This window comes from Chiloscyllium plagiosum, chromosome 19 (assembly GCF_004010195.1).
Source record: "Chiloscyllium plagiosum isolate BGI_BamShark_2017 chromosome 19, ASM401019v2, whole genome shotgun sequence".
Classification (NCBI taxonomy): Eukaryota; Metazoa; Chordata; class Chondrichthyes; order Orectolobiformes; family Hemiscylliidae; genus Chiloscyllium; species Chiloscyllium plagiosum.
Window position 1 is genome coordinate 50,969,912 of NC_057728.1, and position 15,899 is coordinate 50,985,810.

General features: G+C 48.2%; 1 protein-coding gene across 1 annotated transcript in view; it reads left to right on the plus strand.

The window, feature by feature from the left end:
• The first annotated feature begins 733 nt into the window (after positions 1 to 733).
• The window catches only part of LOC122559795 (tetraspanin-9-like), a 186,864-nt gene continuing 171,698 nt past the window's right edge, over positions 734 to 15,899 (plus strand). Inside the window, exons 1-2 of the mRNA XM_043709851.1 lie at positions 734 to 936; positions 4,534 to 4,600. The gene's annotated coding sequence lies outside the window, so the exon portion shown is untranslated. The remainder of the gene's footprint in view (positions 937 to 4,533; positions 4,601 to 15,899) is intronic.

Here is a 15,899-nt window from a genome sequence, read left to right on the forward strand (position 1 = left end):
CCAAAATCCATGGTCCCATATTCTGCTGTTTGGAAATCTAAATATGTGAAATCTGGCTCTGCTTTAGCAATCCCTTATTCATTATATCTTTGAAAAATTTAATAACATTTTTCAACTGATCCTGTCTTATAAAGCCATGTTGGCTCTGTCTGAGCAGACATTGGTTTTCATTGTGCCTTGTTATGATTTCCTTGCTAATAGATTCCAGCATTTTCCAAACAATTGATGCCAGCTAACAAAAGGAAAGACAAGGGAATGCTGAAGAAACTGGGCTGGTCTGTGGGCAGCATCAGTGGAGAGAGTTCCTTCCAATTTTTGTCTTTGATTTGATTGGGATAGGTCAGATTTAAAGGCATTGCATTGGGATCAGGATCCATTGCTGGGATTGCAATGGGATCAGATCTGGTTCATATTGAGATTGGGTGCCATTTACTGGCAATGTGTGGGGTTTGGACACTTTTCCTGGAATTGTATTGCAATTGGATCCCTCGTAGTCAAATGGGACGAGTTCATTTGAGAAAATCTGGTAGGCATAGAGGAGTAGGGCAGAAGGGTCTCTTTCAGTGCTGGGATTGTACTGATGGGGTCCTGTTACTGATTCTGGGATGTTTTACTGGGATCAGGTCCTATTGCTGGGAATCTTAACGGGTATCGGGTCCAGTTCCTGGGATTTTAATTGGGATCGGGTCCAGTTCCTGGGATTTGATGGGATTGGCTCCAGTGGTGGCCAGTCTGTTGGGATCTGATCGGATCGGGTAGTTAATGAGATCGACTCCAGTCAATGTGGTTTGATGGGATCGAGTCCCATTCCACGGATTTGAAGGGATCGAGTCCTGCTCCAGGAGCGGATCTTGCTCCGGCCTCCGCCCCCTTTTCCTTCCCATTTCCGCCAGGGAAAAGCGAAAGGAATAAAGTGGCGGCCGGAGCCCGGAGCAGGTCAGAACCGTAACTTCTCCCGGGATCCGGGAACCGGGAACCGGGGGAGAGGGAGAGATCCCAGCACCGGGAACCGGGAGAGAGAGAGAGATCCCAGCACCGGGGGAGAGGGAGAGATCCCGGCACCGGGAACCGGGAGAGAGAGAGAGATCCCAGCACCGGGGGAGAGGGAGAGATCCCGGCACCGGGAACCGGGAGAGAGAGAGAGATCCCAGCACCGGGCACCGGGGGAGAGGGAGAGATCCCAGCACCGGGCACCGGGGGAGAGGGAGAGATCCCAGCACCGGGCACCGGGGGAGAGGGAGAGATCCCAGCACCGGGCACCGGGGGAGAGGGAGAGATCCCAGCACCGGGCACCGGGGGAGAGGGAGAGATCCCAGCACCGGGCACCGGGGGAGAGGGAGAGATCCCAGCACCGGGCACCGGGGGAGAGGGAGAGATCCCAGCACCGGGCACCGGGGGAGAGGGAGAGATCCCAGCACCGGGCACCGGGGGAGAGGGAGAGATCCCAGCACCGGGCACCGGGGGAGAGGGAGAGATCCCAGCACCGGGCACCGGGGGAGAGGGAGAGATCCCAGCACCGGGCACCGGGGGAGAGGGAGAGATCCCAGCACCGGGCACCGGGGGAGAGGGAGAGATCCCAGCACCGGGCACCGGGGGAGAGGGAGAGATCCCAGCACCGGGGGGGAGAGAGAGATCCCAGCACCGGGAACCGGGGGAGAGAGAGAGATCCCAGCACCGGGAACCGGAGGAGAGAGAGATCCCAGCACCGGGAACCGGGGGAGAGAGAGATCCCAGCACCGGGAACCGGAGGAGAGAGAGATCCCAGCACCGGGAACCGGGGGAGAGGGAGAGATCCCAGCACCGGGAACCGGGGGAGAGGGAGAGATCCCAGCACCGGGAACCAGGGGAAAGGGAGAGATCCCAGCACCGGGAACCGGGGGGGAGAGAGAGATCCCAGCACCGGGAATCGGGGGAGAGAGAGATCCCAGCACTGGGAACCGGGGGAGAGGGAGAGATCCCAGTACTGGGGGAGAGGGAGAGAGAGATCCCAGCACCGGGAACCGGGGGAAAGGGAGAGAGAGAGATCCTAGCACCGGGAACCGAGGGAGAGGGAGAGAGATCCTAGCACCGGGAACCGGGGGAGAGGGAGAGAGATCCCAGCAGCGGGTACCGGGGATAGAGAGAGATCCCAGCACTGGGAACGGGAGGAGAGGGAGAGAGATCCCAGCACCAGGAACCGGGGGAGAGAGAGAGATCCCAGCACCGGGAACCGGGGGAGAGGGAGAGAGATCCCAGCACCGGGAACCCGGGGGGAGAGAGAGATCCCAGCACCGGGCACCGGGGGAGAGGGAGAGAGAGAGATCCTAGCACCAGGAACCAGGGGAGAGGGAGAGGTCCCAGCACCGGGAACCGGGGGAGAGGGAGAGATCCCATCACCGGGAACCTGGGGAGAGGGAGAGAGATCCCAGCACCGGGAACCGGGGGAGAGGGAGAGGGAGAGATCCCAGCCCCGGGAACCGGGGGGGGAGAGAGGGAGAGAGAGAGAGATCCCAGCACCGGGAACCGGGGGAGAGTGAGAGAGAGAGAGAGATCCCAGCACCGGGAACCGGGGGAGAGAGAGATGGAGATCCCAGCACCGGGAACCGGGGGAGAGAGAGAGAGAGATCCCAGCACCGTGAACCGGGGGAGAGGGAGAGAGATCCCAGCACTGGGTACCGGGGGAGAGGGAGAGATCCCAGCACCGGGAACCGGGGGAGAGGGAGAGAGATCCCAGCACCGGGAACCGGGGGGGAGGGAGAGAGAGAGAGATCCCAGCACCGGGAACCGGGGGAGAGGGACAGAGAGAGAGATCCCAGCACCGGGATCCAGGGGAGAGAGAGAGAGAGATCCCAGCTCCGGGAACTGGGGGGTTGGTGAGAGAGAGAGAGATCCCAGCACCGGGAACCGGGGGAGTGGGGGAGAGAGAGATCCCAGCACCGGGAACCGGGGGAAAGGGAGAGAGATCCCAGCACCGGGAACCGGGGGAGAGAGAGAGATCCCAGCACCTGGAACCGTCGGGGGGGAGAGAGATCCCAGCACCGGGAACCAGGGGAGAGAGAGAGAGATCTCAGAACCGGGGGAGAGAGAGAGATCCCAGCACCGGGAACCAGGGGGGAGAGAGAGAGAGAGATCCCAGCACTGGGAACCGGGGGAGAGACAGAGATCCCAGCACCGGGAACCGGGGGAGAGAGAGAGATCCCAGCACCGGGGAGAGGGAGAGATCCCTGTACCGGGAACCGGGGGGGAAAGAGAGTGAGAGAGATCCCAGCACCGGGAACTGGGGATAGAGAGAGAGAGATCCCAGCACCGGGAACTGGGGATAGAGAGAGAGAGATCCCAGCACCGGGAACTGGTGGATAAGGAGAGAGATCCCAGCACCAGGAACCAGGGATAGAGAGAGAGAGAGATCCCAGCATCGGGACCTGGGGATAGAGAGAGAGAGAGAGAGAGAGATCCCAGCACCGGGAACCGGGGGGAGAGAGAGAGAGAGAGATCCCAGCACCGGGAACCGGGGAGAGAGAGAGAGATTGGGATAGGGAACCCGGGGAGAGAGAGAGAGAGACCAGGATTGGGAATCCGGGAGAGAGAGAGAGAGAGAGACCGGGATAGGGAACCCGGGGAGAGAGAGACCCGGATAGGGAACCCAGGGAGTGAGAGAGAGAGAGACTGGGATAGCGAACCCAGGGAGATAGAGAGAGACCGGGATAGGGAATCCGGGAGAGACAGAGAGAGAGAGAGAGAGAGACCGGGATAGGGAACCCGGGGAGAGAGAGACCGGGATAGGGAACCCGGGGAGAGAGAGACCGGGATAGGGAACCCGGGGAGAGAGAGACCGGGATAGGGAACCCGGGGAGAGAGAGACCGGGATAGGGAACCCGGGGAGAGAGAGACCGGGATAGGGAACCCGGGGAGAGAGAGACCGGGATAGGGAGAGGGGGAGAGAGAGATCCCAGCACCAGGAACAGGGAGGGGAGAGAGAGAGAGATCCCAGCACTGGGAACAGGGAGGAGAGAGAGAGAGAGAGAGAGATCCGGGAACCGGGGGTCCCGGGGAACAGGAGCTCCCAGTCTTGGGGAAGAACCTCGGTGCTCCAAGTCAACTCCGATTGACTGGAACCAGAATAGAGAGAGTGTGAAAGGACTGAGGAGAGGGTGTGGGTGGGGGGAGAGAGAGAGGGAAAGATGCTGAGAGAGTGAGAGCAGAGAAGGATAGAGGGAGGAAGAGAAAGAGAGGGAGAGCAGAGAGGCATAAAGAGAGGAGGAGAAAGAGAGAGGGAGAGCAGAGAGTTATAGAGAGAAGAGAAGGAAAGTAAGCATGTGAAAGGGCAATGAGAGAATGAGAGTTTTGGAAAATATTTGTATATTCCATTCTTGCCCAGTTTTAAATTATAACTTTATCCAGAGAGAGAATATTGCAAACTTGAATCTTTTTATTAAACTCACAACAGAAATTGAAAGTACTCCATAACAACCCTGCTGCAGATTCTTATGAACATTCTGAGGATTTTCAGCAATCTTAATTTGTATTAATATTGTATTTATTTCATTTCAAAAGATCCGATGCCAGTGTTTGGTAAAAGACTGCAGGATACACAAAAAGTTTGGTGCAAGTGAGGATTCTGGTAAGTATTTCTGAAGCTGAAATTCAGTTTGACATTTGAGAGTTTGATCTTTAAAAATGCAAATGAAACTGCAAAAATGCAACAAAACTCTTTTGGTGTTGGAAGTTTGAAATTAAGCAGATAGTGCTGCAAGCATTCAAAAGGTTAAACAGCCTCTGTTGAGCATGAAAGTTAAAGACAAAGTTTGTTTCTCTTGCCTCAGGTGGATCTAAAAATTAAAGTTCTAAATTGGAGGTAGGCCAATTTTGACAGTATTAGGCAAGAGCTTTCAACAGTTGATTGGGGGCGGATGTTTGCAGCTAAAGGGACGGCTGGAAAATGGGAACACTCAAAAATGAGATAACGAGAGTCCAGAGACAATATATTCCTGTTAGGGTGAAGGGTAAGACTAGTAGGTGTAGGGACTGCTGGATGACTAGAGAAATTGAGGTATTTGTTAGGAATAAGAAGGAAGCATATGTCAGGTATGGACAACAGAGATTGAGTGATTCCTGAGTAGAGTATAAAGGCAGTAAGAGGGAAATCTGGAGGGCAAAAAGGGGACATGAGATAGTTTTGGCAAATAGGGTTAAGGAGAATCCAAAGGGATTCTACAAATACATTAAGGACAAACGGGTGACTAGGGAGAGAATAGGGCCCCTCGAAGATCAGCAAGGCAGCCTAGAAGTGGAACCACAGAAGATGGGGGAGATACTAAACGAGAATTTTGCATCAGAGTTTACTGTGGAGAAGAATGTGGAAGATAGAGAACATGGGGAAATAAATAGCCACATTTTGAAAAATGTCCATATCACAGAGGAGGAGGTGCTGGACATCTTAAAATGCATAAAGGTGGATAAATCCCCAGGACCTGATCAGGTGTATTTTAGAACTCTGTGGGAAGCTAGGGAAGTGATTGCTGGGCCTCTTACTGAGAATTTTGGATCATTGAGAGTCACAGGTGAGGTGCCAGAAGACGGAGGTTGGCAAACATGGTGTCACTTTTTAATAAAGGTGGTAAGGAAAAGCCAGGGAACTATAGACAGGTAAGCCTGACATCATTGGTGGTAAAGTTGTTGGAGTGAATCCTGAGGGACAAAATTTACATGTAATTTGAATGGCACGAACTGATTATGGATAGTCAACATGGCTTTGTGCATGGGAAATCATGTCTCACTAACTCGATTGAGATTTTTGAAGAAGCAACAAATAGGATTGACGAGGGCAGAGCAATGGACATGATCTGTATGGACAAGGTTCGACAAGGTTCCTTATAACAAAGTTAGATCACATGGAATACAGGGAGTGCTAGCCATTTGGATACAGAACTGGCTCAAAGGCAGAAGACAAAGGGTAGTATCGGAGGGTTGTTTTTCAGACTGGAGGCCTGTGATCAGTGGTGTGCCACAAGGATCAGTGCTAGGTCCACTCCTTTTCATAATTTATTTAATGATTTGGGATGTGAACATTGGAGGTATAGTTGGTAAGTTTGCAGGTGACACCAAATTTGGAGGTGTAGTGGACAGCAAAGAAGGTTACTTCAGAGTACAATGGGATTTTGATCACATGGGCCAATGGGCTGAAGAGTGGCAGATGGAATTTAATTTAGGTAAATGCGAGGTCCTGCATTTTGGAAAGGCAAATCAGAGCAGGACTAATACACTTAATGGGAAGGCCCTGGGGAGTGTTGCTGAACTAAGAGACCTTGGAGTGCACATTCATAGTTCCTTGAAAATGGAGTCGCAAGTAGACAGGATAGTGAAGAAAGTGGTTGGTATGCTTGCCTTTATTGATTAGTGTATTGAGTATAGGAGCTGGGAGGTCATGTTGCAGCTGTACAGGAGATTGGTTAGGCCACTTTTGGAATACTGCATGCAATTCTGGTTTCCCTGCATTAGGAAGGTTGTTGTGAAATGTGGAAGGGTTCAGAAAAGATTCACAGAGATGTTGCCAGGGTTGGAGGATTTGAGCTATAGGGGGAGGCTGAATAGGCTGGGGCTATTTTCCCTGGAGCATCGGAGGCTGAGGGGTGACCTTATGGAGGTTTATAAAATCATGAGGGGCATGGATAGGATAAATAGACAAGGTCTTTTCCTTGGCGTGGGGGAGTCCAAATCTAGGGGGCATAAGGTTAAGGTAAGAGGGGAAAGATTTAAAAGGGAACTAAGGGGCAACTTTTTCATGCAGAGTATGGTGTGTGTCTGGAATGAGCTGCCAGAGGAAGTGGTAGAGGCTGGTACAATTAGAACATTTAAAAGGCATCTGGATGGATATATGAATAAGAAGGTTTAAGAGTGATATGCTCCAAGTGTTGGTAAATGGCACTAGATTGATTTCGGATATCTGGTCGGCATAGACGAATTTGACCAAAGGGTCTGTTTCCATGCTGTACAACTGTATGACTCTTTTACTCTACTGCTTAACTATTGGATAGTTCAAATATTTTCTTTATAATGGAAGCTAGTTGTCTGGTTAACAGTGGAGAGTTGTGGGCTTGTCTCGTAATCTGGAGATACAGTCTAATGCACTAGGGGCATGGATTTCCATCAGGGTCGCTGTGGAATTTAAATTTATTTAATACATCTGTAATTGAAAGCTAGTCTCTGTGATGTCAATCACAAGTACTGATGGTTGTAAAACATCCTACACTCTTTCAGAAAGAAATCTAATTTGGCATGTGGTTTAGTGTCCACATCTGAGAGTTTGAGTTGAAGAGGACTGTTCAAGAGGAAGCAAAATCAAAAACTGCCTTTAACCGTGGGTTTCTTTAAAGCTGTGTTTATAGAATTTTAATGCTAAATATTACTATAGGTGGTAATCTGAGACATACAAGGCTCTAATCCTACTGTTAATTCTTCAGAGTGTTCTCTGCCTTTTCACACACATCCATCTTTTAATGTTCAACTCAGCCCACACTGTACTATTTATGCCCTGTTGGGGCAGTTCCGTGACATCATTAGTAGATCATCCGAGGTTCTTAAAGGCCTTGCACAACAAAATCTGTCATCCTTAACCTGACCTACGTATCACTCCAGTTCTACAGCAATATGGTTGACTCTTAATTGCCCTCTGAAATAGCCACTCATTTCAAGAGCCATTAGGGATAGACAACACATGCTGGTGTTAAAGTGACACCCACATCCCATGGAAGCATTTCAAATCGACCTGTCAGTGGGACCTAACTGTTAATCAGTTCTAAGCTGTAGGTGTTAATGATTGGGAGCAGTAAGCTGAGTGAGCAATTGTTAATTGACGTATCTGCTGCCACCACAATGCTGATGTCATTGATGTGCGCCCCGTACAGAAGACCTAACAACAAAGGGAGTGAGACTGGAACAAAACAAGGAATATTCACTGCTGCTTGGGAGTGAGTAAGCGGCAATGATGTTCAATAAAAGCACCATCTCATTCCTCCCTGGACATGGGATCTCTGCACCAGCGTCTGTTTTAAGCTATCTTCCATTCTGAATCAGTGCTGGGAGAGGACAGTGCATCACTGCCTTTAACAAAGACTTGGATCTTGTTACAGCTTCACTGGAGGAGTGAACCAGGGCTCCACTACTCAGTGGTCATGGTCACAACATACAATTATAAATAGTTTTTCTAGTTACCAAGAAGACCTTATCCAAACTAGTTCTTTTAAGGAAAAAGATCCATCAATCTGGTTACTTAGTAAACAGAATTATTGATTCATTGTCAAACAAAACTCACTCAACCATTTTGTAATAATTGATGAAATACACTTGGTGGGGTACCATCCTAGGATATTCAAAGAAGTAGAGGTTGTTCTGCTACAATGCACATTTCGTTAGTTCAAATTCGGTATAAAGTGACTGACGAACAAGGGACAATATTTCCATAGTGCAGAGGTGTAGCTGCAGAGATAATGGGTACCCTGGTGGTAATCTTGAAGGAATCTTTACATTCTGGAGTAGTCCCAGAGGATTGGAAAACTGCCAAGGAACATCTTTATTTAAAAACAGAAGGAGACAGAAATCATGCCCAAGTTAGCTAACATCTGTTGTTTGAAAATGTCAGAGACTATTATAAAAGAAGGAATAGCAGAGCATTTGGAATTCATAATCTAACAGACAAGAGGCAGCATAGCTTCATGAAAGAAAAATTAAGGCTGACAAATTTGTAAGAATTCTTCATGCAGGACCAAGCAGGATAGATAACGGGTAAACAGTTGATGGAATTTATTTGGGTTTCTGAAAGCATTTGATAAGGCGTTGCACATTATGCTACATAATAAGGTAAGAGGCAGTATGTCGTAGACAATTGGTGAACTAATAGACAATAGAGTTGGGATAACGGGAACCCTTTCAGGATTTCAATCGATAGTTAGTGGTGTCTGTGGGGATCACAGTTGGAGCAATATATATTAATGACTTGGATAATGACAATAGCCAGGTTTGCAGATGATGAGAAGGCAAGTCATGAGGATGACACAGTCTGCAGACGGATATAAACAGATTAAGCTGAGCATTTGGCAGTAGAATATAACGTGGGGGGAAATGAGGTTATGTACTTTGACGCGAAGTATAGAGAATTTGAGGTTGGTTGACTAAATTGGCTGGATGGCTAGTTTGCAATGCAGAGTAACATCAACAACATATTACTCGATTCCCACTGAGGTTACTGTGAAGGTGCTGCCTTCCTAAACCCACCCCTTGCCTGTCTCTAATGAGATTGAAGCTCTGTGGTCTTCAGGAACTATGGCAACTTGACCTTTACCCTTGACCGAGAGGAGCTGAATATTATGAATATGGAGAAAGACTGCAGAAAGCAACAACACATGGGGAATTGGGAAGGCCTTATGCATAAATCACAAGAAGCCAGCATCCAAGTTTAGCAGGAAATAGGGAAGGCAAGTGGAGTGTTGGGATTTTATTTCAGAGGGAATGGAGTATAAAAGTGGGGAAGGTTTGTTAGAACAATGCAAAGTACTAGACAGACCACAGTTGGAACACTGTGAATAGTTTTGGGTCCCTTATCTAAAGATAAGTTACACTGAAATTGACGGCAGTCCAGAAAAGTTCACTAGATTGATTTCAGGTGAGAAGGGATTTTCTTAAGAGAAGTGATGTTAGCTTGGGATGGCTGGTTTGTAATTCAGAGAGATGCCAGCAGCATGGGTTCAATTTCTCACACTGGCTACGGTGTGATGTGATGACACTTAAGTCATCACTCTAATGAGAGAATGGTCTGGTCAAGCTATGACAAATATTGGGGTGAATTAAGCTTTTAACAAGCTCAATTAACTCCTTATTTATTTAACTCTGGTGGGTAAGCTGCTGATTTTGTGTATGTAATATTCAAACCCTGGCTCCAAAAAGTACTTTGTGAACAGAAAGAAAGAAGTAGGGATAATAGGCAGGTACTCCCGTCGATATGAGGTGATGAGTAATGCTCTGCATTGGTATATGTAATTATTCACAGTATTCATTAACATCTGAGACGATAGAGCAAAAAGCCATATATCCAGATTTGTCAAAGACCCGTGGCTAAGTGATGTTGTAGTCTGCTTAGATGAAAAACAGAATTGCAAAGCGACATTGTTATGTTTATTGAATGGACAAAACTGTAGCATGTGGTTCCTAGTGTAGGCAACCACACTAGGGGAGCACAGTGTCTCAGTGGTTAGCACTGCTGCCTCACAGCACCAGGGTCCCAGGGTCGATTCCAGGCTCAGGTGGCTGTCTGTGTGGAGTTTGCACATTCTCCCTGTGCTCTGTGTGGGTTTCCTCCCACAGTCCAAAGACGTGCAGGCCAGGTGAATTGGCCAGGCTAAATTGCCCATAGTGTTAGGTGCATTAGTCAGAGGGAAATGGGTCTGGGTGGGTTACTCTTCAGAGGGTCGGTGTGGAGGTTAGGCCGAAGGGCCTGTTTCCACACTGTAGGGATTCAAATCTAATCTAAACTGAGAAGCCAGTCTCTAGATCTAAAAATGACAAAACAGAAGACTTTCAAACATTCGGTGGGTCCCTCTATCAATGCTCAATAGCAGCAGTCTAACACGTTGTAAGTTTGCTTGCTGAGCTGGTAGGTTTGTTCTCAGACCTTTCGTTACCATGCTAGGTAACATCATCAGGGAGCCTCCGGTGAAGGGTTGGTGTTCTGTCCCGCTTGCTATTTATCTGTCTTGGTTTGTTGTGGTAGCTGCTATCATTTCTGGTTCTGTTTCTGAGAGGTTGGTAAATGGGGTCCAAATCAATATGTTTGTTAATGGAGTTCTGGTTTGAATGCCAGGCCTCTAGGAATTCCTGTGTATGTCTCTGTTTAGCAGCAATGTGTATTGCACTGTAGTACAAGATGCACTGTCGAAAATTGCCAAGGCTCCTGAGACAGCAGGTATGGCAGCAGATACATGGGAACACCACCACCTACAAGTTCCCCTCCCAGCTGCTCAACATCCTGAGCAATGTTTTCTCTAAGCTGCTCAGGCATGCCAAGGGTCCATACATTTGGATTGATATGCCAACGCCATTCCCAACGTTGATTTCCAGTCTTAGAGATCCAAGCAGAAGGAAACAAACTTAGTGGGGGGGGGAACGTAGATCCTGACCTGGAAACACATCATTGTTTCCTCCCTGTCATAGGGTCAAAATGTTGGAATTCCCTCCTTAACAACAGCACCATGGACTGCAGTGGTTCAAAAATACAGCTCACCATCACCTTCTCAAGGGCAATAAATGTTGGTCCAGCTAGCAATGCCTATCAGTGAATAAAAAAAACAGAATTGGCAATTGGTGCTGGATAAATTGTCAGTCTTAAAATATTGAGGTCCTTTGGTTTTTCTAAGCTAAGATGTTGTGGGACAGGTATATGGATTTGGATCAAAGACCACCTGGGCCCTTTGAAAGGTGTAACAGGCTCTTGGTCTAACTAGACTCCTCCATTCCAATTGAGAATTCTGATTGGTGCTGGGGGAAGGGTTTACTGTGAGGACTGATGTGACTGACTGCATTCACTGAAGGGCATGGGGAGCTGCAGTTACTGTTTAACCAGGATGGAATTGATTTGTGTACATAAACATGCATGTCCTTTCACAACACGCATTGGAATTTTGTTTGCCTATAGTTAGTGTTTGCTTTCCCTTTGTTTATTTAATGGAGCCAGTGTAGTTGCAAGAAGATAAACTATGCAGCTAGAGATCATCAGTGGTAACTATCACAGTGCTCCCAACACATACAGTCAGTCTGTGCTCACTGCTCAGGGGATGATTGTAATTCTGTGATCACAGCATTCTGCTGCATAATGACCAGGCCCTCATTATCACCTTCGAATTGTCCCTTGTGAAGGTGCTGATGGAGACTCTTGCTTTTAAACTGCTGCAGTCCTTGTGGTAAAGGTGCAGTTAGGTTGGTAGTCCCATGATATTGTCACACCTTGGAGGGCTGGAAGGGCAGCACTGAGGAAGGGCTATTTGTCTGGAGAGGCAGCCCCAAGAGAGAGCTGTGCAGCTGAGGGGCTGAATGGAGGGAGGGCTGTGCGACTGGAGAGGCTGCACCAAGGGAGGGCTGTGCGACTGGAGAGGCTGCACCAAGGGAGGGCTACGTGACTGGAGAGGCTGCACCAAGGGAGGGCTGTGCGACTGGAGAGGCAGCCCCAAGGGAGGGCTATGCGACTGGAGAGGCAGCCCCAAGAGAGAGCTATGCAGCTGAGGGGCTGAATGGAGGGAGGATTATGCGACTGGAGAAGCTGCACCAAGAGAGGGCTGAGCAACTGGAGAGGCAGGCCCAAGAGAGAGCTGTGCAGCTGAGGGACTGAACGGAGGGAGGGCTGTGCGACTGGAGAGGCTGCACCAAGGGAGGGCTGTGTGACTGGAGAGGCTGCACCAAGGGAGGGCTATGCGACTGGAGAGGCTGCACCGAGCGAGGGCTATGCGACTGGAGAGGCTACACCAAGGGAGGGCTATGCGACTGGAGAGGCTGCACCGAGCGAGGGCTATGCGACTGGAGAGGCTGCACTGAGGGAGGGCTGTGCTCTTTGAGTTGTTCTTTTTGAATGAGGCATTAAACTAAGGACTCATTTGCCCCAATGTTCATCAAAGGAGAGGGCACAGAATAAAAGTGATTTGCAAATGTAGTAAATATGATGTAAGGAAAGCCTTTTCACACAGTGAGTTGTTAGGATATGGAAAACTGACTGGAAGTGTGGTCGAGGCAGGTTCAACTGTGGCTTCCATGAGAACATTGGATGATTATTTGGACAGAACCAATGTGTAAGGGAAACAGGGGAAAGGGCAGGAGAGTGGCACTAAGTCATAACGCTCTTTGAACTGATGCAGATACAATGGACCAAATGGCCGCCTCCAGTTCTATAACACTGTTTTATTGTTTGTAGCTCAGAGGTAGGGACACTACCACCTCCACCACCCTATTGTAATTACTCTTTCTGAGAGAACTTTCACCTCCCTTTCAGTGATGATTTCTGTACTAAACAGGTTAGTTAACCAGCACCTCCACACTGGTTTAAAACTAGGCCGTGGTGTTCTGAGGACTGCATGGTGGCGCTTTGTGAGTTGGTATCTGCCTGGGTGATGTCAGCAACGTTGAGATCCCTGTCTGTGTTGGGGGAGGGGACAATGGCTAGTTGCTATCTACTCTGCTGTATAGGCGAGAGCGAGACTCTATTGTATAATACACACAGCTGCAGCTGACAAGGGTAAGATAAACATTTTGCCATAATTAAAGAGTGCAAGCTGAGACAGCTAAAAGCAGAGCATTAAAAATTCTGTGGGGCATTCGGCCGAACGACATCTGTTTGCTTCTCGTTAATTGCCCTTCGGTTTCTGAGGTACCTGACTGGTCCGACTCTGCGAGGAGTGGGATTGCTGTCTGATTCTCTAAGTGTATTCCGGCTTCAGGTGAAGTGAACACAGTCAGCAGACCATGTCCAACTTATGCCAAGAGCAGAGGTGATCCACTCATCCGTGTCTAACTGAGCCGGATAAGCATTTCCCAGGAAGCTTCTGGCTCCACAGAGCGTAGTGTTCTCTTGCAAAATCTGTCATGATGTTTGCCCTGAGCTGGGAACAGGGAGCCGTGCTTCTGTTAAATAGAGCTAGTGTTTACCACAGTGTGAATTTGAACTTTCTTGCAGATTATTGTGTATAAGAAGAGTCAGATGGGATCTGTTCTGACTAATAGTCCCACTTGCTGCCAATTCCTGCTCAATGACTACAGGAAAAAAATAGCCTCGCCTGTTGCTGTCGACATCATTGTTTATTTTATACAATAAAAGTTTCATACAAATATTTTCAATAATGACGCATCATTGGCAAAGGCTCAACACTACCAGAGCCCAGTCTCGACTTTCCCGTTATAAAATGTGAGCAACTGAACTGAGAAAGAAGGCATGAGACATTCAAGATAGGTCTCAGTTATTTAAAAATAGTCATAATGAAAGGAAGGAAAGGGCATTTGAACAGAAGGAGGTGACGTTTACCAGGCCAGTCATCACCAGGGTGATAAAGAGCAGGCGAGGAAGTTGTTTGAATAAAGAGTGAGTTATTTGCTGACTCTCTGAGTTGAAAGGAAGGGGAAGCTAAAGAAGTGCCCAGATTTAAGTCTCAGCTGCAGCGTGGTTCTGAGTTCAAGTTCTACACCAAGACTTGAGCATTACAATCCAGACTGAGTCCCCGGTTCAGTACTGAGGGAGTGCTGCACTGTTGGAGGTGCTGCCCTTTGGATGACTTGTTAAACTGAGACCCTGTCTAGGTGTGTGTAACAGATCCCCTGGGAAGTATTTCAGAGAAGAAAAGGGGAGTTCTCCCTGGTGTCCGGGGGCGGGGGGGGGGGAATGGAAGTATTTATCCCTCAATTGCCATCAGGAAGACAGATAATCTTGTCATTATTGCCCTACCGTGGGAGCTGGCTGTGTGCAAATTGGCTGCATACACTAATCGACAACAGTGACTACACTTTGAGCAAAGTTCATTGACCGTAAAGCACTATGAGATGCTCGGTGGTCATGTAGAGTGCTATATAAATGCAAGTTTTTCTGGTTGGCACAGAATAAGATTGAGTAAGAGATGATGTGAGATCAACACGGCAGTGGTAAAGGGTGAAAGTTGTTGGCACAACGAGAAGCGAGGATTTTGAATCAGCAACAGCAAGTGAGAGAAGCCTATCACCGGCTTGCATGTGATGTAATGTTGGGAAAGCTGTGTCGTGCATGTTAGCAAATACAGCACAGGGTACCAGTAACTCTGTACAAATGTCACACTGTACCCTGTGGCCTTTAGTTATGTCATTTGTGCAACAGAAGTCATGAAAACATCAAAAGGTCCATCACTAAGCTCAGTTGACAAAAGTGAGAGATTTGAAGTCTGAGCAAATTCTATTATATTGGTCATAGAATCCATAGAATCCAGTCAATTACAGACACAGTGCAAAATGGCATCAGCTTTCCTTTTGCTTTATTTTCAGAGTGATCCTTGTCTTTGCTATAAAAATGGCTAGTTATTTTTACTCAGCTCTAGAATATATGGTTAAAGACAAACACCATTTGAGGTGTTTGGCCTAACTTGTTGAGTTTGTCGCTTCAGTTTTTAAAAGTTAGTTCATACAATATGGGTGTTGCTGGCTATGGCAGCATTTACTGTCCATCCCAAACTGCCAGGAGGGCAAATCATGTGGGCCAGACCGGATAAGGACAGCAGATGTCCTTCCCTTTAGGAGATTAGTGAACCTAATGGCTTTTATGACATTTGGCAGTGGTCACCATTAGGCTCCGTTTTGTCGTTCTAGATTGTTACTGAATTTAAGTTTCACCATCTGTCACAGCAGCAGATTCGTACCCATGTCCTCTGCAAACTCATCCAGTAATATCACAGTTAGTGCCATCACCTTCCCTCAGTTTGAACTGATGCCATGTCTCGAGGTGGCACTTGGGCTCCAGATCGTCCTTCATTGAACTGGTGACTGTAAAAGATGTGAGCATCATCATTCAGCTTCTTGGCAGCAATATTAAAGCAGCTGGTCTGTATTTGGTTTTCAGGCAACATTTGTGTATTTAAATAAGTTAGACCACATTTTGTCCCCCGTGCCTTTTTCCTTTTACTTAGAGTCATAGAGATGTACAGCACAGAAACAGACCCTTAGGTCCAACGCGTCCATGGTGACCAGATATCCCAACCCAATCTAGTCCCACTTGCCAGCACCCGGCCCATATCCCTCTGAACCCTTCCAATTCATATACCCATCCAGATGCCTTTTAAATGCTGTAATTGTTCCAGTTTCCACCACTTCCTCTGGCAGCTCATTCCATATACGCACCATCCTCTGTGTGAAAACTTTGCCCCTTAGGTCCC